We start from the raw sequence: 25,164 nt of genomic DNA, 5'->3' as shown, positions 1-25,164 counted from the left end.
ATGCAATAAAAAAACTGACAAGACAAATAAAGCCAAACCTGGTCAAAATAAATGAGAAAAAAATGGGCACAATCTGTATTCTAAATTTAAAAAAACTAGTCACTTGTCCAGGGCAGAAGCTGACCGATATCCTGTCAGAGAAAAACATATCTAATAGGGTGTATAATCGCCCCAACAGCTACACAACTCTCGCACAGCTACATCAACTCTCGCTACATACTGTTTATCAGGGTAGATATCTATGACTATGGCAACCACACCCGCTCCTGCCCCAAGTTAACCTTTAGCTCACCGATGGTCATTGGAGTTGGTCTTTAAGCGGCAATGAAGCATCCATGGATGTTTCATACCTGTTCGATGGGATTCAGTTCAGGGGACGTCGTAATTCAATCGTTGAATATTACCCGATTAAAGGCAATCATCCCGAACTGAGCCCTGTATGGGGAAGCGTTATCGAACAAGAGGTTGAAATTCGGTCCACATGATCCGCGGAAAAGTATCACATAGGGTGCAAGGATTTCGTTCCTGTATGGCTGACCTGTCAGAGGACATCAATCGAACACATAAAGATCGGTATGCTTGCCTATCATGATGCCTGCCCAGACCATCAGACCACCTCGATCATAGTGGTCCTTTTCGACAATGTTAAAGGACCCATATCGACTCCCCGGATCTCTTTAGATGAGAATGCGTCTCGAGTAGGTGTCCAGGCTGAATCTCAACACATCGCTGAAGAAAACCCACTCTCAATCATCCTTCGTTTCCGGAACCATGCTAGACGGTTTTTTTGTGGTTCACGGTAAACGGGACGCTGGGTTCAGGACGCCTGGCATACGGGGCACCTGTATTAAGCCTCTAGTCGACTGTTATCCGTAAAATAATAAATTTCTGCTGCATTATGCAGATTGCGAGGCTTTCACGGGGCTACCCCTTTTGGCTAGAACTGGCTAATAAAAATCTTGAGACAGCGTTGTTGCCCTTTTGTCGCTTTGATCAGGCTGACGAACTGCTGCTCCTCTCCCCCTCTCTCTGTGGACTTTCTCGAAACCTAGAGGTTCTTTCAACAAGTAGGCTGTTGGTAGGACACTGAGCCCGTGTCCAAGAGGTCGTGGGTTCTAACCCCGCCGGCCGAAGACTCCCCGTGTTTTCAATGGTGACTGTTGCACTCTAAATCTGTTGAGTCACCAAATCCTCCATGTTGCCATAACAAATCCTTCCTGTGGGGGTACTGATCCAGAAGTTTCTTTGTCTTCTAGATTGGTTCAGAATTACAAGGCTACGGAGTTGAACGTTAGTAGTCATAAACCCAAAATTGGGTCGGCTGTTCAAAGACGGATATAAGATATAAAAACCAAGTAGCCTGTGATTGGCCCACTTTGTGTCTTTCAACTCCCCGTCATCGTGCTGCATTGACTAGACTATAAAGACTGGCGATACTAAAGGTGGGTAAAAAAAATGTCAAAAAAAAAGATTGAACTAACAAGGGAAACTAGGGAAGTGTGACTCGCCAATTTTAAAATAAACTAGTGGGATGTATGCCTCATGAGGAATAATTTTAAGGGGCAACATTCGTTTCGGCCCATATAAGGTCCTGTGAGAGATAAAAAATAATTCAATATATAGAAAAATCGATATTTTATTACTTCAGTGCAGACTATTAGTTATTGTAACTGTCTCATACTCCAATTAATTTGTAATTAATTGGCTAATTAATTAATTTTCTAATTAATAAATCAATTAGCAAATTAATTAATTAATTATTAATTGATTGATTTGCAATTACATACTCCAACTAATTTTGAAAATTTTTGAAGAAAAAAAAGTTAAAAAATTTGATGTCAATTTTTTTTTTTAAATTAACCTAACAGGTTTTTTTTGAAAAACTACAGATATATAAAATTTTCAAAATCAATTTTGAGAATAAATATGCATTATATAGTACGTGAAAGTAAGTACCACAAAATTAATTGGAGTATGAGACAATTACAATAACTAATAGTCTGCATTGAAGTAATAAAATACCGATTTTTCTATATATTGAATTATTTTTTATCTCTCACAGGACCTTCTATGGGCCGAAACGAATGTTGCCCCCTTAAATTATCCCTCATAAGGCATACATCCCACTAGTTTATTTTAAAATTGGCGAGTCACACTTCCCTAGTTTCCCTTGTAAGCTACGATGTTTCAGAACGTCTTTACGCTACAATCTTAGGCGAGCAAATGAGGTACCACTACATAAATGTGATCATAGCACTACGACCATAAGATGTCACAGACTACTGCGTGGCAAGGTGTGCGAGAAGAGCTTAGCTATCATCTCATAACTCATTTGCATATAGGTGTTGCTTTTTATTTATTTATTTTTTTAAAAAAAAACGTTCCTTCCTTAATTGGTTTTATCAAAGTAAAGTTATATTCTTTGAAGTGACGCAGAAATTAGAATACCATACTATTCAATTTTTTTTCCCTAATCATTAAAGAAAATAAAACATGATAAATAATTATTAAAAGTCATTTTTTGCATGGAATTATCTTCGGATAAATATATTTTATAATTATGCACAAAATATTTTCAATTCGCTTAAAAACTTCTCTAGATATTGGGGATTACGCAAAAGGTAAAATTAACATAAAAGGGTCAAAACTTTGGGAGCCATATTTTACAGATTGCTGCTATTTCTTACATTTTGAGGGTCAGAAAAAGTACGTTTATTTGTCCGATTTTGTAACTTTATATATCGTCTGCGCTAATTAATTAGCTTATTTAATCCTCGAACCATTAAGATCTAGACCGAATACTTGAAGATCCAATCATGAGATTAAAACTATTTAGGTTGATTTGTTTTTCTTCTTTTATGCACTGTTCATCAAAATAAAATTTTATTGCGGAAATAGCTTTAAAGAAGTCTCATTTCAGTTGAAATGAGCAGATTTGAGAAAAAAAGCCAACAAAAGAAATTGGTAGTAATATTAACAAAAAGGAGTGATACTTTTTGAAAAAAAGCATAAAAGTATTTCTACTGCAACTAAAATGATGAACTGGTGAAGTTGTTTCAGAAACTTTACTGTTGTCATTATAGTTCATTTACGTCGCATTAGAGCTGCACAATGGGCCATTGGCGACGGGTCTAAGAACCATCCCTGAGGATGATCCGACCATCAGAATTTTGATCCTCTGTAGAGGGGATGGCAACCCAACGACCTGCGCGCGAAGTCCAGCACTTCACGGTAGAACAGTTGAACGAGTACCCATACCGCACACCCTCGGGTCCCTATGCAGAGTGATTCAAGTGGTCACCCACCCGCACACTGACCACAGCCAGTGATGCCTGACTACGGTGATCTGCTGAATGATCAGTCCACTTGCGGGGCCAGAAACTTTACTGAGAAGTGAAAGTTTGAAAACTTAATTTTTGGTAAAAACATGTGTAGACATGTGTGTTACAAAAGTGATAAATCATGAGAAGGATATTCTTACCTGACATATAGTGTACGTCATTATACAGCTAATTTAAAGCCGCAACTCTTCCCTATCAGAAAAATAGTTACTTTAGTAGAACCATAACTCCAAAAAAGCAGACTAAATAATGTAATCAGAATTGAAGGGTGTGTCACAATTCCACCCGGAATTGGAAATAAAGTTGGTTTGATCGCCAAATTTAAATCCCTGAGATATTTTTTATGGGGTTACATCAAAGATTTTATATTGATTTCATAGAATTACGAACATGGACCACATCCGCCACCATTGATCGTAATATCTTGCAGCAAGTGTGTGCAAGAATTTTAATTCCGCATCACCAAAGATTCTCATATTGAACGTTTTAGGAGAGAAAAAAATGTTCCTTTATCAAGTGAAAGTAAAATTTGTAGATGTATTGATAGTATTTTGTTTGTTATAAATCTTCGAAGCACTGAATGAAATTGTGACACTCCCTGCATATAATTGTAGCCTTGAATAATAAAAGTAAGACACTAGTTAAAAAATATACATATAATAAACAGTTTATTGGGTTCATTATTGGATAAGTTTGCAAAGCGCTGTTTGAATTTGGTATAAGAAAGTTCCACACTACATGCTCTTTAATCCCGATCATGTGCTCTTCTACAGTTCCAAAAACGCATGGTACATATGTTAGTAAGCATAAATCACCATACAATCCATGGTCCTTACGCAAGTTGCTAGAGGGTGCCTCCCAGCGACCCCCATAAAAAGCCTGTTTACAGTAACTGTTTTCATTTGCTCTGTAGATCTCCGATCTGATGGATGCGTTACTCAAATCGGCGGAGATGCATTGCATGCACGGAACTACGTACGACAATGCAAGGGAAGTTCCAAAGATTGCACGGATGTCGTTTTCCAACATGTCCATGTTGCAAGAATATTTCAACGACTGAATCAACAACTATGCGAAAGGGGTTCTTTTTCAAGTTGCACGCAGTTCTTTTTCAAGTTGCAGTAAATTTTGCAAGTACATAAAAGTAGTTTTGTTTTATATTTTGACATTACTTTAAATGATAAACAAATTTTAGGATTTGCATTTAATCTTTTTTGTACGTAACTGTATATTTGTTAGTATTCGCCGAATTAAAATGTAGTTTTTTTTTCAATTACTTTGCTCTTTCTATAGTTCCGATAAGATTATACTAGCAATTATTCTAGAGTTATTACTGAATTCAGTAATTTTGAATATTTTTTTACAAAGGAAAAAATTGCGTTGTAAAAAGTAAACTTTTCTGAAAACTTACTCATGACTAAACAATAAGCTGACAGAATTAATTTCTTTGTATTATTTTATTTTTAAATTGTATATTTGTCAGGATTCGCGGGATAAAAATTTGTTTTTTTCCAATTAATTTGCACTTTCTATTAGGGTTCGACAAGTGGGCCCACCTTAAAAAGACCTACTTGGGACGCTAATTGGGTTTTATTAAAAAAAAAAAATGTTTTCATTAAAACTTATTGATTCCCATTTAATTTTATGTAACTTATTCTGTAGCATAAGTTTGTCAAATAGATTTGCATGCTTTATATGATTAAGTTTTTAATATTTATAAAGTTGAAGAAACTTGAATCTGTAATTTTATATTACTATTAAAAACTTTAAGCGGGTTTTTTCAAAAAGTAATATTTAATGAAATTAAATTAGATAGAAATTTAAATAACATAGTCTGTAAGGATCAATTTTTCAAATGCAGTTGCATGCTTTATATTATTAATAAGCAGGTTTTGAATAAATTATGAAGGAAGTTGAAAATATTTTTTTACCCGTTAAAGCACTTAACAGGTTTTTTCAAGGTAATATTTTTAATAAAAAAATATTAACACACGTTTAACTTTAAATATACTAATATGTAGGTACTTTTTATATCTGCTTTTTTCATAATTTAAAAGAATAATTTATTTTTTGAAATTAAAGATAAGGTTAAAATTATTTATCTAAAAAAGAAGTCTTCTTCTTAAGGTTAAATATTTGAAAAAATGGGACAAGTAACTGATACTCCTTGTAATTATACATAATTTTAATTTCACTTTCTATTAATCTTATTATAAAAACATGGAAAACCATTAAAAATTTATTTCAGTTTTTACTGATTATAAACAACTTACTCATACCTTAACAATATGCTGACAGAATTAATTGGTTGGTATTATTTTATTTTTAATGACTGTTCCTTATTGTCTGTTACCTTAAATATACTCGCTTCACCTTTCTTAATAAAATTTTTTACTTGTATTGCAGCAAAGATGAGTCAAAATTTTGAACAAGCGCCCGTTGGGGAAACTTTTAAATTGAGCATCGAAATGGAGAGCACATTTATTGAACTCTTGAAGAAAAAAGAGAACATTTGGAATGTAACATCCCGCCACCACAGGAAACATCATTTAAGAGCTCATAAAAAATTTATCGAAACTGCTTTTACATTTCTTTTGGAATAAATTGTTCACTTTTATCAGTTCCTGTTTTTTCCTAATTTTTAAATAGTTTGTGTTTATTCATGTTAAACCTTTAACAAAATAGTGCCGTTTAATAGCTTTCTTTTTTTTTAAAATTCAGTTTCACATAAACTTTTAATTTTCTATAAATAGCACAATTTTTTTCACACTAGAGCATTTCACTAAACATATATATAATAGTACTTATCGAACTCTTAAAAAACTATTTTAATAATTTTTCAAAAACTTAAAGTCAACATTAAAAAAATAATTGTTATTGCATTAATTTGGTGCAAAAATTTATCAAACTCTTAAATTTTGTTCTTACTGTTTATTTTTACTTTTATAATTTATATTAAATTTTGTTTTCTCCGTTGTAAAATATACATAGTAAATATAAATTGCAAAAAGCTATATTATGTTATTAAATATATGAAAAACTTAAAGGTAATTTATTTGAATAATTTAAAATAAGCATATGACTAAAGGTAAAAAATAATCTAAAAATATCTTTATTAACTAAAGATAAAAATCCATTGCGACTTATGAGTTTAATTTATGATAATAAGTGAAATTAATACAGCATGCAACGAATATATTTATAACAAAATGGTGATTTTTTCTTCCTAAATTACTTTTCCAATATTAAAACTAATTATATATTTTTAACATTTATGTCTAAGATTTCACAAATGAAAACAAACAGTTCTCTCAATTAATTTTCATAACAGCCTAATATCTGTCCTCGTAAGCGCCATGCTTTACTCCAAAGTGTCCTTCTCTTATCTTTTTTTTTCTTTATCAAACTGTAAATGATCAAACTTGAAATTGCTAAGGAAGGATCCATTGCCGTCGATTAAATTAAATTTAACTAACACACGAGCTGAGTCTTTCGATGAAAAATTTTATCCGTCTATGTATAAAGTGCTAAATCGCCTAAAGAGAAAGAAATCACTCGTTTACCAATGGTCAACTCTTTTCAACCGTATGGCAACCATAGTTCAACTGTTTCAGGTGGTTGTTGAACACATGGAGTAATTGGACGAATTTTCGCTATGTGTGATATGGCCTCAAGAATGCCATTTGTAACGGACGAAATTGTGCACCATATTTTGACGTGCGAAATTAAGTTTCGATCGTAAAACTACGTTGTTTCAATCTCTTTTTTTTCAACCATGGTTTTTGACACTCCACTATTTTCAACCTATTACGATACTCGAATTCCGAATTGTAAAATAATCACATTCTAACAAGCTTAATTTAGCGACTATTCTATCGTGAATCCATGTCGTTTTTTAATCATTTCCTCTTTAGTTTTTCACAATCCGATATTTTTTGTAAGAGATTAAGACGTTGAAATTCGAATTTCAAAGTAAGCACATTCTGATGCATTCACTAATAAATCGACGTCGTTTACATTGTTTATTTCTGTTTTGGTTTTCTTTTAGTATAAGATTCTGATATATGATATTTCGACGCAAATTATCACTTTTCTGAATTATCACTTTTTGATTCACGACGCTTTTAATACAAATTTGTTTCCGTGCATTTTTTTATCAATTTATCCTTTGCTTTTCAGTCATTTCATATGATTTTCTTAAAATCTGATATTTTATACAAATTTGTTTATATATTATGACGCAACTTACTAGTTTGGCAATAATAATTTCCTTAAATTAATCTTTCTTTTAAAGTTTTCTTTTTTCTGTTAATTCTAACTTTTTAGCTATTTTTTGTTAAAACAGTAGGTATAGTTACCTCTCATTGAACTTAGTAGCAAATAGTTGCCATTACAGGCTTTCTCTTCTCTCTTACAAAAAATAAACCTAAAATTGAAATGAAAACAATTAGAAATCAAATATAATAATATATAGTATATAATAAGCATTACAATATATGTTAAGGACGGGGTTACATTTAAAGCTTTTAGTATTAAGAAAACACTTAAAGACAATACAAAATAAATAATTATAGCTAGAACATCTTCCAGAGCTGTCTCCCCGTTGCCGTTTCGAGAGTGAGCGTTTGAAGGGAGTCTACTTTACTACAGATGGCGCTGCACTGCGTACGCAACATATATAATAAGTACTTTAAAGCACACAAGTTCGGAAATTAACTCAATCACAGGAAACTCAAAAGAGATGGATAAAATTCTCAATACATTTTTGTCTGATAGGCTTACAAAAAATTTGGTTGGTTAACGATTTTCTACAAAAGTTTAACGTTTCTATTCGATTTCTTTTTTGACGGTTTGGCAAACGAAAATAGCAAGTGAGCTCAGCTAATAAATTAGTTAGACTACAGTTTCTGTTTTAACAATTGTAATTGTTTTTAAATGTAGTGAATATCTATAAAAAATTAGGAAAAAGTAGCCATAATGATAATTTTCTTTTCAAAAGGTTGTCTATCGCAGGATAAACTTTTCTACAACAGGTCTACGATAGGAGACAAAATTTAAACTTTAAGTTATTGTTAAAAAGTTAAAACTGGTTTTAGTCATACTCTATTTTTTGACACGTGGAAAAACTATTTCACACAACAGTCTGAAGCTTGGTGATAAAATTAAAACTTGTGGTATTTAAGTGAAAAATTCGGTAGAACTTATTTTGGCCACAATTTTAGGGTGAGCGATGAGCTAACGAAAATATTTTGAGGGAGAACGTAAGTTAACGATTAATATGGATTACGTTTGTTCGCAGATTTTGAAATTGCGAGTGTAACAATTTTCAAAACATTTTTTTTTTTGGTACTTACAATGGGTAGGATTATTTATTTAGACAATAAGAGTCGCGGGAGACAGAGAGCTTCTCGTCCTAAAGGGGTGCCCTAGGTTGAAATCCCAGAGGAGGCTGGTCTTAAATAATTCTACTCCTGGCTCTCACAGACAACACTGGCGACGAAAAATACCCTCGATGGCAGATGGATCATGAGTTCGAACTCCCTTGCAGTCGGACTTAATGGGAGAGGCTTTCGTGGTTTTTCTCTCCATGTTTCGCGCTTTTCCTTACCTTGTTTTCCACTTCTGATTTGTTTCTTCAAAAAATCCTTCACGAAGGCTAGTTTTATTCCAATACTTGATCCAGGAGTTTCCCTGTCTTCTGAGATGGTTTCAAAATAACAAGGCTATGGAGTTGGACATTGAGAGTCATGAACTCAGGAGTGGATTGGCTGTTCGACGCTAGCTATGAATTGGTAAACGTATTGAGATGAGACAAAGATCAGAACTATTCTTTCCTGACCAAAAATCAGTTCAAACTTGTTGTTGAAGCTCTTTTTTTTAATGGCTGGGCTGGCGAAAGTATTTGGCGGATCAATATAAGATTAATTTCACACGTGCTAACAGTTCCAAACAAAATTCCTAAATTCAGTCCAAAAATAAACTTAATCAGCTATGAAAGTTGTTATGGCTTCGAAATACATGCAAGCATGTTAAAAGCAAGCATTCCTGCTATAGCCTAAACTGTTATAGACTGAGGGGGTAATGGAGGTTAATGGTTAATTATTTCATGGACCAATGCACTGTGGGCCAGAAGACTATCATCTTTGGCCAAAAGTTAAAAGTTAAATTTTCAACTAAAATAAGTGTAGGCAGTTTTAATATAGCCCAAATTAAGTATTCATAATTAAAACATTATTTATCATTATCATTCCAAACATTATAATTTACTTTTTGAACCGACGAGAGTAAAATGTAATGAGAAATATGTTAAAATTGTTTTTTAAATTTTTATTTCAGAAACATGTATGGGAATTTCACCTTACTGTTACATTTTTATCAGAATAATTAGTCTGAAATTATAGTACAACTTTTCAATTTGTTGGATTAGTTAATACTCTTGACAAACTTATAGTTTGTATCTTATCATTTGACATTTTACAATGTTTGAATGACATTCAAAACTTCGTTCCAAAAAGTTTTACCAGGTAATTAGCTAATTTTTTTTTGTTGTCTTCTTTGATGTTTCTTCTTTCGATAAAACCTGCCCATTTGGCCCGTATTGCACAGGTGAACTAAATATACCAAAAAACAAAAATATTTTTTTTCTTCCTGTTTTCGCGTTATTTTGTAATATTACCTCGGAAATATAATTTGCTTTTCATATTTAATATAAAATTACGAAAATTATTATATTTTCATTGCTATATTTAATTATTTAAACGTACTATATTATTATTTTTATTTTTGCTCGCCATATTTCAGCCGCCATTTGGGGGGGGGGGGGTATTTTCAGTGTATTTCAAAATTTTAGTTATGAATTCAATTTACCTGCACATAAAAGCCCCTAAATACCCCCCCCCCCTCATTGCTATATATAATAATTTTGAAACAAAGTTTATCGAAATACTAATTTTGGCCACGAAACCTTGGATGCTGGTCCACTGCGCAATGGCATGATGGTGATGTAGTAGCCGATCTCATTGAAATCGATCTGAAGACTGCAGGAAGGTCATCGAACCTCAGTTCTTCCCAAAGACCCACTGAGAGACATCGGGGGATCTTTCCTTATCGTGGTAAAAAATTTAAGCTAGTTGGCTAATGAAAAGTTCGCTGTTGTTATAAGCTTACGATATCCTCATATACACTAATTATTGCTGGTAAAAGTTTAAATGTTACTTCCAAATTATCAGAATTTTTAAAACTTAAGGCGACAAAGGGCTTTCAAATTTTTTTTTTTGAAATTATAAAGGGATTTGCTTGAAATTTTCAGGATACATTTATATTGCTAAAAACAACTTTTATACAAAATTTCAAAAAAATATTTCAAAATTTAAGAAATTAAAAAATTTAAATTTTTTATGTTTTTTTATATTACTCCTCGCGTCTGAAATTTTGTCAAAATGACAAAATTCTTTTAAAATATTACATATTAGGTAATATTGAAAAAAGTGTTGGAAGTACTTTTTTTATTTTTTATTATAGAAACAAATAACATTAAAAAAACAGTAAAAAACCTACATTTTTAGGAAAAAATCATGATACCTCTATAAAATATCATGTATAAAAAAAATACTATTCACTTAATTCAAAAAACTTTCCCAACAAAATGTTAATAATATTCATAAATATATAGCTTTAAATTCTCAGGTCAATAGAATGAAAATTCATTACGCTGGAACAGTTCGAAAATTGTAAATTTCTCAAAAAAGAAATTTTGAGAAAAATGACTTTTAGTACTTTTTCATTGCAAATTTTATATCTGAACAAATATTTCTTGTTTTTAATATAAATACCTATAAATATTGTCGAATGAACTAGTTTAATAATTATATACTTTAAATTTTTTTTAAAAAAATTAACAAAATATTCATCTAATTTTAAATTAATTTTAAACTAAACTAATTTTAACAGTTACCTGCAGACAAAAAAAGGTAAAAAAAGGGGCGTGGTCAAAACTGAAATGGCCATAACTTCATTAATTTTGCTCTTATTCCAGAAATTTTTTTTTAAAATGTTCAGTTAAATGCCTAAATTTCAAAAATATAAAATGTAAAATATCGATTTTTTGACAAATTTTTGCTTCTTTGAAAGTCCCTTGTCACCTTAACAAAACTCTTATTTCGGCCGTAATTCTTATGTTCGAACAAAATATTTATTTTGCTAATGATATCCAATTATAAATTTAAATTTGGAGGTAAAATTCATTCTTTTGAAGTTCTCTGTCAAAAACTTATTAAAATTTGCCTCAGCTATATTTTTTAAATTTATTTACATTTTTTTTTTTGCTGTTTAGAATACGAAACTTTTTCATGGGATAAAATTTTACTAATTGGCATTAAGTTCGATAGAAAAATTCAATTTTCTCGTTTAATGATCAAAAAATATCTAGAGATTGTTTTTGAAATAACTTTTTATTGGAAAGAAAATTTTTGGTGGTCAAATGTAGGGCTAATAATTTCTTACAATGAGCTAATTTTTAAATACGATGTTCACTTTTTTAAACTTTGGTAATGAACTTGATTCATTTTTTATTGCGAAATTCATTTCCTTGCAAATGATTTTTAAAATGAAAAGGCGAATTTACACCTATCCCTAAACTAACGCAAGCTGTTTCCTGCAATGGGCTTAAACTTCGACGCAAAAATTTAAACATGCGGTTTAAAATCCGATAAATATTTGTCACCGTCATATTTTTATGACATCTTGGCCAGAAAAAACGTTAAGGGGCTAACGATTTCTTTTAATAAGCTTCTGTTTCATGGTGAATGGGCTATCAGTATCAAGCAATGGTTTATCAATTTTAATGGATTATCATTTCGAGTGGGCTAATATTCGTTCAACTTTTTGTTTTAAACATATCTTTGTATTATCTTTTTATTGAATTTCCGAATGAAAACTTTTGAAGGACTAAAGTAGAGAAACAAAATTTCTACGAGCAGCTAACATTTTGAATAAAAATTAAATATTGTGTTTTCTAAAATTCTAAGATTTACTTCATCTTACTATTTATGCAGTTACATCAAATATTTGTTGCATATTTTAACTTATAATCTCTGTATAACCCCCTCGAGTGTGTTGCGGTTTTACTTATCTTTCTAAAATTCTAAATAAAAGATTAATTAAAACTTGTTACTGCTTTTTTTAACGGTAGGTTTATAGATCACTAAATTTGTAAAACCAATTTCAGCCATAACTACATTTTAGCAAGTGAGCTAACGTACAGGGTTGCCGGATTTGAGCCAGATAGAACAAAGCTGGTGCGCTTTTTGTTCAGACCACAGGGATCTGTTTAGAAGAAATTTGGGTCCGTTAACGGACCCTTCACAAAATATTTCAACTTAAAAAAGGACTCTTCACAAAATGATTTTTCTTTTAATCGAACCCTTCCCTAATTTGTTTATCTTCATTATTGTTTTGTTAATCGAATAAACCCTTCCCAGGGCAGAAACCAAGAAAGATGGATGTAAACGAATTAAGTTTTGTCTCCAGCTGACGATTCTGCCATTATTCGTCGGAAATGAATATTCTGCTTTCAGCAGGTATAGGCTAAATACCATATATTTTCATGTTTAAGGGTGATTGTGAGCAAAATTCCGGAAAATTTCGTGAGTTAAAAAAAGGTTTAAATTGAAAAAAATTTAAAAAGTTTATTTTTCCCTTTTCTCAATATTTCTTAGTTTACTTAAAATATATTTACAATTTTACACATACCTATACCATTTACACATACCTATGATGACCTGGAGAAGTAATTAAAATTTACAAATATGTCTTTTTTTTCTTGAGTTTATAATTATAACAACTATTTACCGATAAAAAATTAATATTAATCATGATTACATGCTTATAAAGTATCTCTCTGGCTCTCCCTTACAAACAAATAAAATAAACTGTGTTTTTAAGTTCCACCTTTGAAAATTTGATTTCCGGAAATTTCTATGATTAATGATTTTTTTTAAACGTCTGGACCTTCAATCTCCGGAAACTTCCGGATCACTGTTAGCGAAAAATCCGGAAATACTGATTTTTTCCGGAGCACAATCAGCCCTGTATGTTGCATCTCTAATTTAGAAGCAGCAATTGCTGTTTATTTTTGAAAATTTAATTTTTTTTTATTATAATTTTACAGTGCCGAGCATAATCTTGTATGTATCTACAATTTAAAAACTCCTTGAAAAAGTTTTTTGCAATAACTGGACCCTATTTGCACAAATTCGTAAAAGCGGACCCTGGTTCAAAGAATGTGAGTAATTTTTCATATATATCTAATAGGGTGTATAATCACCCCAAACAGCTACACAACGTTCGCATCGGTGTTTCATACTGTTTATCAGGGTAGATATCAATGACTATGGCAACCACACCCGCTCCTGCCCCAAGTTAACCTTTAGCTCACCGATGGTCATTGGAGTTGGTCTTTAAGCTGCAATGAAGCATCCAAGGATGTTTCATACCTGTTCGATGGGATTCAGTTCAGGGGACGTCGTAATTCAATCGTTGAATATTACCCGATTAAAGGCAATCATCCCGAACTGAGCCCTGTATGGGGAAGCGTTATCGAACAAGAGGTTGAAATTTGGTCCGCGAAAAAGTGTCACATAGAGTGCAAGGATTGTGTCCCTGTATCACTGACCTGTCAGAGTACCTCAATCGAACAGACCGGTATGTTTGCCTACCATGATGCCTGCCCAGACCATCAGACCACCTCGATCATTCGACAATGTTAAAGGACGAATATCGAGTCCCGGGACCTCTCTAGATGAGAATACGTCTCAAGTCGGTGTCCAGATTTAAACTCAACACATCGCTGAAGAAAACCCACTCCCCAGAGGTTTTTTTGGAAACATGCTAGACAGTTTTTTTTTGTGGTTCACGGTAAACGGGATGCAGGCTTCAGGACGCCTGGCATACGGGCCAACTGTATTGGTCTCCAGTTGACTTATCCGTAAAATAGATTTCTCTGCTGTATTATGCAGGTTGCGAGGCTTTCACGAGGCGATCCCTTTCGGCTAGAAATGGCTAATAATTGTCTTGAGACAGCGTTGTTCCTCTTTTGTGGTCTTGATCAGGTTGGCGAACTGCTTCTCATCTCTCTCTCTATCTCTATGAACTTTCTCGAAACCTAGAGGTCTTTACAGCAAGTAGCCTGTTTGTAGGGAACTGGGCCTGCGTCCAAGAGGTCATGGGTTCGATCTCCGCCTGCCGAAGACTCCCTATGTAGTAAATAGTGACAGATGCACCATAAATCTGTCGAATAACAAAGTCCACCATGTTGCCATAACAAATCATACCTCTGGGGGTACTGATCCAGGAGTTTCCTTGTCTTCTGGATTGGTTCAAAATTACAAGGGTCCAGAGTTAACGTTAGTAGTCGTAAACGCAAAATTGGTTCGACGGCGGATATAAGATATAAAACACAAGTAGCCTGTGATTGGCTTGCTTTGTGTCTTCCAACTCTCCGCCACAGTGTTGCATTGTCTAAACGATGAAGACTGGCGATACTGAAGATGGGTAAACAAAAAAATGTTAAAAACAAATATTGGGCTAAGCTACGATGTTTCAGAACGCTATTACGCTACAATATTCGGCGAGAAAATTCGACGAGGTACCACTACATAAATGCGATCATAGCGCCACTTCCATAAGATGTCACAAGCTACTGCTTGTCAAGGTGTGCGCGAAGAGCTTAGCTATCATCTCATAATTCATTTGTATATAGGTGTTGCTTTTTATTTATTTATTTATTTTTTAAAAAAAACCGTTCTTTCCTTTAATTGGTTTCATCAAACTAAAGTGATATTCTTTGAAGTGACGCAGAAATTAGAATACCATAATATTTATTAAAAAAAATTCCTGTCATTAAGGAAACTAAAACATAATAAATAATTATTAAAAGTCCTTTATTGCATGGAATTATCGGATAAATGAATTTTATAATTATGTACAAAATATTTTCAATTCGTTTAAAAAATTCTCGAGATATGGCGAAATGCGCAAAAAGTGAAATTAACATTAAAGGGTCCAAACTTTAAACCACTCCTCTGATCAAACTTTGGGAATCATATTTTCCAAATTCCTGGTACTCCTCATATCTTGAGGGTCAGACATCCGAATACGTCGGAAAAAAGTATGTTTATTCAGAGAAAGTACGTTTTTGTGTCTGATTTCGTAACTTCATATATTGTCTGTGTTAATAATTAGCTTATTTAAGTTTTTACCTTCGAACTATTAAGATTTAGACCGAATACCTGAAGATCTAATCATTCAATCAAAAGTATTCAGGCTGATTTGTGTTTTTTCTTTTCTGCACTGTTCATCAAAATGTAATTTTATTACAAAAGTAGTTTTAAAGATCTCCCATTTCAGTTGAAATCTGCAATTTTGAGAATAAAACCAACAAAAGAAACAGGCAGCAATATTAACAAAAAGGAGTGATAGTTTTCGAAAAAGAACAACATAAAAGTTTTTCTACTGCAACTAGACTGATGAACTGAAAATTGTTTCAAAAACTTTACTGAGAAGTGAAAGCTGAAAAACTCAATTTTTGCTCAAAACATGTGAAGATTACAAAACTAACAAATCATGAAAAGGACATTCTTACCTGACGTATAGTGTACATCATTATACTGCTCATTTAAAGCCAGAACTCTTCCCTATCAGAAAAATAGTTACTTTAGTAGTATCATAGCTCCAAAAAAGCAGTCTAAATAGTATCATCAGAATTGCAGGGTGTGTTACAATTCCTTCCAGAATTTGAAATAAAATCGGTTTGATCTCTAAATTTAAATCCCTGAGATATTTTTTTATAGGGTTACCACAAAGATTTTGTATTGATATTCCCTAGATAACGTGATTTCGTAGAATTACGCCCACGGATCACATCTGCTACCATTGATCGTGATATATTACAGCGGCAAGAATTCTAATTCTTGCCGCATCAAAGATTCACATATGGAACGTTTTTGGAAGAAAAAAAAGTTTCTTTATCAAGTGAAAGTAAAATTTGTAGATGCATTGATAGTATTTTGTTTGCTATAAATCTTCCAAACACTGGATAAAATTGTGACACTCTCTGCATATAATAGTTGCCTTGAATAATAAAAGTAACACACAAGTTAAAAAAAAATATAATAAAGAGTTAATTGGGTTCATTATTGGATAAGTTTGAAAAGCGCTTATTCGATATAAGAAAATTGCCGTCCACATGCTCTTCAATCCTGATCATGTACAGGTCCAAAAACGCATGGAACATATGTTAGGGAATGATAGAACGCACCTAAACAACCATAAATCACCTTACAATCCATGGTCCAAACGCAAGCAGCAACGAGAGAACCTAACAGCGATTGCTGTTCACAGTAACTGCTTTTATTTGCTCTGTGGATTCAGAAGAATACGTACTCAAGTCAGAGGAGAAGGTGGAGATGCATAGCATGGAACTACATACGACAATGCAAGGGAAGCTCAAAGATGGCACCGAGAGCGTTTTCCAACATGACAGTCCCTGATGCAAGAATATTTCAACGACTGAACCAACAAATTCTTTTTCAAGTTGCACGCAAGATATCGGACGTGGCAGGTGTATAAGAATGCAATTTATATCGGACGAAATTTTGCATCATATCAGCGAAAGGCCTGTATCTAGCACGCATACGATGTCACAAGCAGTTTCCCGATTCATGCGAAATGAAAGAATACATCACTACCATGCGCTGAGAGTTTAGAGCATGGAAGCATCGGATTATCAGACACACGTCGTCAATTTTATCACGTGGTTTTGATAGAACAAGTGTTAAAGATGACTGCGAACACAAAAATTTGTGCACACGTGTTGTTCATTGACGAATGCACATTCACACGGAAGAGTATTTCGGATACCTACAACTATCGTGTGGGCAACCGAAAACCCGTACGCAATGCACCCACGTTTGTTCCATCAACGTTTCGAGCTAAATGTTTGGCGGAATCATGCACAGTCATCTGATCATCATACCTACCAACACGACTGGAGGGAAATTCTCTTGTATATGCAAGAGGTGTTGACAGAACTATTAAACCGTGCTCCAGCACACATCACATGCTTCCAACACTACGGGACACCAGCCCATTATATTGTGGATGGGTGCAAGATATATGGGTCGTGGCTGCCCAATTAACTGGCCTTCACCCGATTTGTCATGTATGGACTTTTTCTTCTGGTGTCATCTGAAGAGCTTCATCTACTACGATGGTCCTATGGATTCTGCTGAAGACCTTGCTTCTCGGATATTCGAAGTTGCTGACACTATGGTGTTTTCACCAATGTGCGACGGCCAAGCATTGAACAGAGTACGTTAATTTTGTCGACTGCAAATTTGAACAGTTTCTGTGATGGGAGACAGTGTTGTGTTTAATTCCATTTTCATGTATAAAATGATTTTCTTCTTCTTATCGGTTTCTTTTCAGTCCATCTCCAGTGACGTATCTAGGGTGTGGCAAGTATGGCGAATGCCATATACGCACTATTTCAGAAAAGAGCCAAATCGATCAACGCAAATGAGTTTTTTTTTTTTTTTACTTAAAAAAAAATATGAAATAAAATTCTTAAGATAGGGCAGAATTTAAAATAAAAAATTCTACAGCATTCAAAGAAAAACCAGAATGCAGAGAATCCCTGACTAAATTTGTATTTTACTTAATGTTCCACAACCACAAGCAAAGAGATGCTAGCAAATCTTGAATTTTATCAGGGGTGAAATCTCCTGGAAAAACATTTTCGGAATCTGTTGAATAGATTTCAAATAGATCCCCTGTTGTTGTAGCGTAAATCCCTCCACAGAATATTTTTGCCTCCAATGGTGGGAATAGTCTCCACAAAACTGTGAAATACTAAAAATAGGAGGTACCTCTGCCACGCTCGATAATTAATTTGAACCCATGAAGCGATTTAACAATGAATACAAACCACTTTTTGGAAAAATAAAGACAGACCTAACTGCAAATTGTTAGGAGCTCAGGCTTATATAAAAAAAATTCTACTCTTATAATTGAAAGTAATAATTGTAGAAATATGGTAACAATGTAATATTAAGACCATAATATGTAGTTTGTAATCAACCATTACAACAGTTAAGTTTCTCAAAAAAAGTATCATTAAAGTGACAATAACAGTAATTTTTTTTTCATTAAATAATTATCTTTATCTTAAGAATAAAAAAAAGTAATAAGCATCTTATGCATAGAAAAATCAGAGCTTGTTTAATTATGAATCATGCAAATTCTTATAATGTATTTTCATAAAGATATAAAAAGCCCTCTTTTCCCCTAATATTCCAATGATTCATATTGCACTTTTTCTTCAAAACAACTTTTAAAACTAATTAAATTTAATTAATTAAAAAAATTTCTTTAAGAAAAGACTTGTGATGCAGGTTGGTTTAAATTCATATAGTTCAAATACGGTGTTAGGATTCTTGAGAAATCTACTTTAAAAAAAAAAATCATTTATTAAAAATTTGATTTCTCAGAAACTATTCGAACAATTTCGCTCAAATTTTGTATTTTTTCCATGTCATATTACCTTCTTTTAAAACGATTAAAAAAAGTATACCTTCAAATTTTTTCTGACTATTATTAAATAAAATAATAAATACTTACTAACAGTTAATTTCAGACAATTTTTGTCAATATAACTGAGAGCAAAAAGTTTTCAATTCGCTTAAAAAGCTCTCGAGCTATTTATCAGATTGCCATTAACCTTTACATTCTGGGGTTCAGTAATTCGAATCCATCGAAAAAATGCCATGTTTATTCAGAGAAAGTACGTTTTAGTGTATGATTTCGTAACTTAAAATATCGCCTCTGCACTTTTGAAGTCGCATATTTGAAATCATCCCCTTGAACTTTTAAGGCCTGTTTAGACGGTCCAATTTCTTGGACAGAGATTGATTGATATTGATGGAAACTTGTTTTGCTTTGAGCTTGGATCGTGTAAACAAACATCCAAGAACTTGGTCCAACTTCTTGGACGATAGTAGAGCATGTTCTACTTTCCATCCAAGTTTTTTCTCCCTTAACCAATCACCGTCCTAGGTTTTGTGACGTCAACAAGCAGGCAGCAAATTATGACATTTTGTTGTCTGTTTTCATATATTTTAGTCCAGATAAATTGATCTGTTGCGGTTTATTTGTGTTATTGTGATTTTATATGAATTTATTCAGTAATTTTAAAGTCATATAAGTATGATTTCATAATGTTGAATAGGAACAATGCGCATGCGCAAGTGTTTCTCCCGTCCAATCAGCGACATTCAAGAACTTGGATAGTGTCAACGAATCATCAAATTTCTTGGACAGAGAAATCCGTCCAATTTCTCGGATACAAGAAATTGGACCGTGTAAACAGGCCTTTAGGAATGAGTCACAGAATGTGAAGATCTAATCTTTAGATCAAAAGTTAACAGAATGATTCGTTTATTTATTTTTTTTTTTTTGCACCCTGAACGACTAAAAGTTTATAATCCAAATCCGTTTAATTTTGAAAAGGTTTTGTAGGTATTTATGTGCACATTTTTTTATTATCTGTTATTACATAATGTTTGTAAAACTTTATTATATTCAGAGCATCGATTTTTTTTTTTTTGCACAGGAAAGAAACTAACCAAAATATATAATTTGATTGTAGCTATTTTACTTATAATTGTCGAAACTTGTTATAGTCATTTACACTGTAATCTTTACTGAATTTATAACATCACGAAGATTTTATTGTTTTGATGTTAGAAAAGCATAATTATTTTTAAAAAAAAATTTCCTTTAGTTTTAATTTTAAAAATATTGGGTAATAATCCGCTTATGTTTTAGTTCTTTTTTAATCCATAGTTACATTTGCTGCGCGTGCATATTTTTGATATTAAATTATATTTGTAAAAGTTAAAATATAATTGTGCTTAAACAAATTGTCAGAATTTTTATTGACAACTGAAAAAATGCCATTTCTGCAAGATTTAGTTTAATTTCCAATATTTTGATGTGATATTATTACGAAACGCATATTTCGAATTTGAGTGATCACATATTGATGTGTGAAAATAAAGTTTCGATCGTATACCTACGTTGTTTTAATCTCTCTTTTCTTTCGACCATGTTTTTTGAAACTCCAGTATTTTCAACATATTACGATACTTGAATTCCAAGTTAAAAGAAAAACCAGAATGCAGAGAATCCCTGACTAAATTTTCCAATAATCACATTCTATCACGCTTAATTAGCGACTATTCTGTTGTGAATCCAAGTCGTTTTCTGATCATTTCCTTTTAAGTTTTTCACATTGCGATATTTTTTGCATGAGATTAAGACACCTGAAATTCGAATTATGAAATAGGCACATTCTGACTCTTTAATTTGCGCATTCATTAATAAATCGACTCTGTTTACTGATCACTTTTTAGTCCTGCTTCGTTTTTTTTAAATACAAGATTCTGACATATGATATTACGACACTCGATAAAAAAACTGAATTATCACTTTTTGATATTGCTCAAAAACTGATATTGCGCTTTTAATACAAATTCAAATTTGTTTCCGAGCATTTTATTTTTTATAAATTTATCCATTGCTTTCCAGGCATTGATTTTTTAAAATCTGATCTTTTTATACAAATTTGTTAATAAGATATTATGGCACAACCTTCTAGTTTGGTAATAAATTTTTTTTTAAAATTAATCTTTTTTGAAAGTTATTTTTCTGAAAATTGTTTCTTTTTAGTTATTTTTTTGCAAAAATAGTAACCATAGTTACCTCGCATGGAACTTAGCAGCAAATAGTCACATTTTAGTTGCCATTAGGGCTTTCTCTTCTCTCTTGCAAAAATAAGCCTAAAAAAACAATTAGAAATTAAATTTAATATGTAATAATATATAGTATATAATAAGTATTACAGTATACAATATATTGGCATTCAAAGCACACGAAATCGAATATTCACAAGAACAGGAAGAAAGAGTGTAACTCAAAAGAGATGGATTAAGTTCTCAAATCATTTTGATTTAGAGTTTTTGATTTTTGTCTGATAGGTCAACAAAAAATTTGGTGTTTTAACGATTTCCTATAAAAGTTTAACGTTAGCAGGGAAAATTCGAATTCGTAGTTCCTTGGTCAAAAATAAACTTTAAACTATTTCTGTATTTTTTAGCGGATGGAATAAGTATTAAAATACAAGGGGCTATTGTTTAAAGGAAAATTTTAATCGTGTTTTCTAGGTCAAAAATAATACCTTTCTTGGTCATATTTTTTTGGTGAAAAGGTTAACGATTTTTTTTTTCTGTTTTGCTAGAAAAAATTCAGCTTTGTTTATTTTACTTGTTTTGGTTGTAACCTAGTCTCGGTCGGTGCCCCGCAGGATAACGATTTTTTATAGGTTAAGGTTTGGAGGTCAAATTGGAACTTGTTTACAGTTTAAAAAGTAGCTAATATTTGTCTTAACCGTAATGATTAAGACGAATGAATTTTTTGAGCGGGTTAGAATAATGATTTCTGAGTACGGAATAACGGTGGCATAATTGAAACCTCCAGTTTTTTGATAAACTTTCAGTAATGTTGTTTAGTTGTACAGTTTAAGTGGGCAAATGATTTCCTTAGTTGGGCGTATAAGGTTTAAATGTTTGAAATTAAAAAAATGCTTAGATTTATCAAGTGTTTACAAAAATCTGTTTTGGCCACTATTTTTCTACCGGAACCGTGGTGGCTCAGAGTACAGAGAGCTTGCCTTTCAATGAGGTAAACCGGATTCGAATCCCAGTAATGGCTGGTTGAGTCGATGTTGGCGTAAAATATCCTCAGTGTTTGACGGATCATGGGTAAAAATCCCCTTGCAGTCCGGCTAACCGTGGGAGGTTTACATGATTCCCCTCTTCATGTAACGCAAATGAGGGTTAGTTCCATCAAAAAATCTCCCAATACTTGATCCAGGAGTTTCCTTGTCTTCTGGATTGGGTTCAAAATTACAAGGTTACGGAATTGAACATTAGTAGGCGTATATCCGAAATCGGTTGGCTGTTCAACGATAGCTAACGAAAAGTATCGGTGATCGAGCATGAGCTCACGATTTCTTACAATAGGCTAATGTTTTCGGACAAAACTTCTGAATTTTTTTGGCTGAAGATCAGTTTTTGTCGTAGTTTCTTTTTTTAAATCTTATAACTTTTTTAATCGGCTGAGAAACCTTTTTTACCGGAGTCCCAATAAACTATCACTTCGAAATAAAAAAATTTTAAATTTAGTTCAAAAATTATCTGTAAGCAGCAAAAACATGTCAAAAAATGTCAGCAGGCTGTATGAAACTGTAGTGCACAGTAGAAACTGCAGTGCAAAAGTTAGTGCATACGAGTTAACATTACGTGGTGCAATTTCGAACTAAGTTTCAAAGTGGCAGATTTTTTTTAATAATTAACTAAAAGCTGTTTCGGCAGCAGTTTTTATTTTGAATGAAGTTTTTTTTCACTAACCATTCCATAGAATGGATCAAGGTTTTGGGGCAAGCTCAAACTTGTGACTTGCAGGTCAAAAATTAGCTCACATTTGTTTTGGCCATAATATTGTTTGGTGGATGAGCTAACGAAAATCTGATATTTTAATATAGGCTAACGATGTCTTAAAACGGGCATGATTGATTCTGACAATAAAAACAATTGGTTTTTATTGTCAGAAATGAGATGGTTTTGCCAATTTTTTTCTTCTCCAGATTGGGAAAACAATACTTTCAAATAACTTAACGCAGAGGTGATCAAAGCGTGCAACGAATGACATGCCAAAGCAAAGTAAAAAGCGAACAATATTAAAATGTAAAAGGTTTTCCAAAATATTTCGTCGTTTTTTCAATCGAGGAATATGCATTAAGTTTCCTATTGATCTCATGTAATAAATTTTGTGAAAAACCAATATCGTTTATCACGATCAGATGGAAAGTTTAGAAGCTTTTAACTGGGAATGTCTATCAAAAAAGGGAATGTCTATCAAAAAATTAGGAAAAGTAGACATAGTGATAATTTTCTTTTCAGAAGATAGTCTATCGAGGATAAACTTTTCTACAATACGTTTGGAGACAAAATTTAAGCTATTAGCTATTGTTAAAAAGTAAAAACTAGTTTTAGTCATAATATACTTTTTTACGTGTCTATAAACTACTTCATACAACTGTCTGACACTTGGAGATAAAATTAAAACTTGTGGTATTTAAGTCAAAAATTCGGTAGAACTTATTTGGGCCACAATTTCAGTGTGAGCGATGAGCTAACGAAAATATTTTGTGGGAGAACATGAGCTAACGATAAATATGGGTTTGTTTGCAGATTTTGTAATTGTGTGTGGAACAATTTTTGAAACATTTTTTTGAAACTTTCAATGGGTAGGATTATTCATTTAGACAGATGGCTTCTCGTCCTGAAGGGGTGCCCAAGGTTGAAATCCCAGAGGAGGCTGGTCTTAAATAATTCTACGCTCACAGACTAAAAATATCCTCGAAGGCAGATGGATCATGAGTTCGAGCTCCCTTGCCGTCGGACTTAGCGTGAGAGGCTTTATCTCCATGCTTTGCGTTTTTCTTTTCCTTGTTTTCCGCTTCTGATTAGCTTCTTCAAGAAAATACTTCACAAAGGCTAGTTTTATCCCAATACTTGATCCAGGACTTTCCCTGCCTTCTGAGATGGTTTCAAAATTACAAGGGTATGGAGTTGGACTTTGAGAATCATAAACTCAAAAATGGATTAGCTGTTCGATGCCAGTTATGAATCGGTAAACGTATTGAGACAAATATCAAAACTCTGCTTTCCTGAACAAAAATCAGTTAAAACTTGTTGTTGAAACTTTTTTTTAATGGGTGGGCTGACGAAAATATTTGGCGGATAAGATTAATTTCACACCTGCTAACAATTCCAAAGAAAATTCGTAAATTCAGTCCAAAAATAAGCTCAATCAGCTATGAAAGTTGTTATGGCTTCGAAATACATGTAAGCAGGTCAAAAGCAGGCATTTCTGCTGTAGCCTAAACTGTTATACGCTGGGGGGGGGTGGAGGTTAATTATTTCGTGGACCAATGACATGATGGTGGCAATGTAGTCAGCATTCCACACCGGTCGCCTTTTTCCCCGGTGATCTCATGGAAATCGCTCTGAAGCTGTTATGAGCTTTAAGAATCAGCCCTGTCATCGAACCCAAGTTTTTGCCAAAGACAGTTCAGTACTTTATCCACTGAGACATAGGGAATCTTTCTTATCGTGGTAAAAAAATTAAGGAAATTGGCTAATGAAAAGCTTGATAAGCTGTTGTTATAAGCTCACGATATCCTCATACACACTAATTCTGCGTTGTAAAAGTTTAAATTTTGCTTCCAAAAAATCTCAGAATTTTTAAAACTTAACAAAACGCTATTTTGGCCGTAATTCTTATTTTAGAACAAAATATTTGTTTGGCTAATTATAGATTTAAATTTTGTGGTAAAATTCATTCTTTTGAAGTTCGCTGTCAAAAACGTATTAAAATTTGCCTTAGCTATATTTTTTTATTTATATTTTTTTCTGCTGTTTAGCATACGAAACTTTTTCATGGGATAAAGTTTTACTAATTGGCTTAAATTCGATAGAAAAATTCACTTTTCTCGTTTAATGATCAAAAATTATCTAGCGACAGTTTTTAAATAACTTTTTATTGAATTTTTATAGGAAAGAAAATTTTTGGTGGTCAAATGTAGGGTTATTAACTTCTTACAATGGGCTAATTTTTTAACACGATGTTCACTTTGATTTTTATG

The 25,164-nt window shown here is 32.7% G+C and overlaps 1 protein-coding gene and 1 long non-coding RNA gene across 2 annotated transcripts in view; one reads left to right on the top strand and one right to left on the bottom strand.

The window, feature by feature from the left end:
• LOC147816220 (histone deacetylase 9-like) overlaps positions 1 to 25,164 on the bottom strand; it is a 222,705-nt gene that overhangs the window by 15,738 nt on the left and 181,803 nt on the right. Inside the window, exons 22-25 of the mRNA XM_087158396.1 lie at positions 21,159 to 21,235; positions 15,982 to 16,033; positions 7,700 to 7,767; positions 3,482 to 3,533 (exon numbers count right to left, since the gene is read on the bottom strand). The gene's annotated coding sequence lies outside the window, so the exon portion shown is untranslated. The remainder of the gene's footprint in view (positions 1 to 3,481; positions 3,534 to 7,699; positions 7,768 to 15,981; positions 16,034 to 21,158; positions 21,236 to 25,164) is intronic.
• LOC147816226 (uncharacterized) lies at positions 4,103 to 5,961 on the top strand. Its single transcript, XR_015431887.1, has 2 exons — positions 4,103 to 4,475; positions 5,748 to 5,961. It is a non-coding gene; the product is annotated as an uncharacterized LOC147816226 (long non-coding RNA).

This window comes from Parasteatoda tepidariorum, chromosome 2 (assembly GCF_982258835.1).
Source record: "Parasteatoda tepidariorum strain Cologne lab strain chromosome 2, Ptep-v5.0, whole genome shotgun sequence".
NCBI classification, from domain to species: domain Eukaryota; kingdom Metazoa; phylum Arthropoda; class Arachnida; order Araneae; family Theridiidae; genus Parasteatoda; species Parasteatoda tepidariorum.
The sequence above is the reverse complement of the archived record's forward strand: the minus strand, read 5'-3'. Positions and strand labels throughout refer to the sequence as shown.